The following is a 2,752-nucleotide window of genomic DNA, read 5'->3' as shown; positions in this document are numbered from 1 at the left end:
TGGGGGTGACCTGGGTCCAGATATCTCTGGTGGTGACCCATGGGGGTGACCTGGGTCCAGATATCTCTGGTGGTGACCCATGGGGTGACACATGGGGTGACCTGGCTTCAGCTGTCCCTGGGGGTGACTCATGGGGTGACTCAGCCCCAGCTCCCCTGAGGGTGACCCACTCACTAATGGACCCTTCACTGGCTTCCCCCACTTCCTACTTCTCCTCCTCACCCTTGGGGTCTCCCGGCAGAACCTCCTCATAAGCTGGTGCACCCAAACCCTTGCCTCAGCTTTTGAGGAAGCCCAAACTGACACCGGTGCCCTGGCCTAAACCCCTGCCCTCTCTGCAGGGCTGTCCCCTGAGACACTGAGCACCTTAGGACTGTGGGGCAGCCTTCATAGGCTGAGTGGAGATCATCTCACGTTACAAGTATGCAGCCAGCCCAGCCTCCAGTGAGGGGACAGGGCAGAGCTGTGCGTCTTTAGACCTGCAGTGCAGAATGTGACCACATGGAAGGAGAATGGGCCCAAGGATGTCCACGCTCTGATCTTCAGAACCTGGGACTATGGAAGTGACGTGCCCAAAGGGTCTTGGCCGCTGTGGTTAGGGTTACAGAACATGAGGTGGGGAGATCATTCTGGATTATCCAGGTGGGCCTCAGGAGCCCCCAACAGCAGAGGACTTTCCTGGGCTGGAGGACAGGAGAGATGACGAGGCAGGAGCTTGGAGAGCTGGATGCGTGGAGAGGAACCCAACCCGCTACTGCTGGCCATGAAGAGGAGGAGGAGCATCCAGAGCAGGGCACGTGGGCGGCTCCTACCAGCTGGGAACGAGCCTGGCTGACAGCCAGCGAGGAAACAGGGACCTGTCCCACAGCTAATCAGGGTAGCTGGCCTTGGACCAATCACTACTCTCTGGGAGTTTTTTCTTTTGTAGGGTAGGGTGCTTGTGAACATGAGACCAGCTAGTGCATGTAAGGTGTCTTGTAAACCCTAAAATCCTGTGTATGACCCCGGTACAGGACAAGATGGGACCTCTTTAGCTAAATATGATGCTGGGCTCTAGCTGGGGCCCTTCCAGACTGGACAAGGGTTCCATCAGTTGGCCTCAGTTGGCCTTATTATGGACTGCCTGACCCCACAGCTTCATCCGAAGACGGCCTCTTCTTCCCTTTCCTCCAGCAAGTCCTGTGTGCTCCGCCAGAGAGTTTGAAATTTACTTTATTTCTCTTAGGATGCGCAGAAGGAGGAGACTGGTCACTTTTCCAGTTTTCATTCCTTGAGTCACCCGTTCAAGTCATACCCCAGATGATGGAGTCTCCTTAGCGAGCACAGCTGTCGAGGCTCAGCCCAGACCCTTCCGTTCCACCCTTCTGACTCGGGCCACTCTCCGTCCCTGAGCCACTCTCCTGTGCTGCTGGCCGAACCACCTTGATTTCTGGAGCAGCACGTCCCACACCAGCAGGAGGGTGGCTGTGCTGGGGGCACCCTGGCCACAGCCTGAGAAGTTCCAGCCAGTGCAGGCTCCTGCTGGCTCTAGTGACTGCATGTTCAGCCAGGGGTGCCTCCCTCCGTCCCTCCTCCCTCTCCTCCCTCTCTCCTTCCTCCCTATCCTTCTTTCCTTCCTTCCTTCCTCCCTCTTCTTCCTCCCCGTCCTCCTTCTTTTCTCTCTCTCTCTCTCTCTCTCTTTGTAAAAACACAACACCAAGCTTAAGATCAGAAAACCACATAGCACAGAGGGGCTTATAATGAAACAAAACAGCCTTTTGCTCTGCCCCTCCTTACCCCAGTTCAGTTCTCCAAACAAAATTGCTTTTAACTGTTTCTCCTTTTTGATCTTCGGGTGGTTACCTCATGTGTCTAAACAATGTGCTTACATGGCTCCGTCTTGCTTTATCAACTCTAAACACCTCTACTGAAATCGATGAGGACTCAGCCCCCGAGCTCCCGCTCTCCCCGTCCTGACAGCTACAGCACTTAACCCACTTTTGTTTAACTGTGTAACTCTAAATAACATAATTAAAAATCTAGAAACACGCACACTCTCTCTCCCTTCTTTTCTCCCCCCCACCCCCAACCCGCTGGATGTTTCATTATCTGGATTCAAATGAAAGATTAAAATAGTTTATGTATAAACTACTTTACTCAGGCCTGGGCCAAGTCTCCCTTATTCTGCTGAGATTAGTAATGGAGGCACCACTGGCCACCAGATGACATAGGCAGGCAGCCTCTGCTTTTCTGGGGCTTTCTTCCCACCTTAATATTTTTGGGCCTGCTGAAAAAGGAAGCTCCTTTTCTATTGGGCCCCTTGTCCGGACTGTTCTGGCCTTGGGTGTGTCCTGTGTGCCTGGCTGCTGGAGACAGAAGGCCAGTCATTCCTTGTACCTGCGGCTGGCTAAGCTTCTCTTCCCAGTGCTCCCAGGCACTCCCTGCCCTGCTGCCATCTGCAGCTGCTCCCTAGGTGTGCCACACAGCTGAAGCCACGGACCTTTCCTTCTTCACTGTCCTCAGTGGAAGTGACTATTTCCCAGCCCCCACATTTCCTCCTTTTCTTTGTTTACTCCCTCTTTCTGCTAGAGCACATCCTCAGGCAGTTTTCTAAGAAAAGATGTATGGAGAGAAATGTTTGTTACCCTGTGTATTGATTTACTTTTGTTACCATGACAGTTTAACACAAACTTAGCAGCTTAAAACAACATCCACTTATTACTTTACAGTTCTGAATTCCATGCAGGTATGAGACAGGTCCCTGTTTCCTCGC

The sequence above is a fragment of the Galeopterus variegatus genome, unplaced genomic scaffold, assembly GCF_000696425.1.
Source record: "Galeopterus variegatus unplaced genomic scaffold, G_variegatus-3.0.2 Scaffold8984, whole genome shotgun sequence".
In the NCBI taxonomy this organism is placed as follows: Eukaryota; Metazoa; Chordata; class Mammalia; order Dermoptera; family Cynocephalidae; genus Galeopterus; species Galeopterus variegatus.
This window is presented reverse-complemented; position numbering follows the sequence as displayed.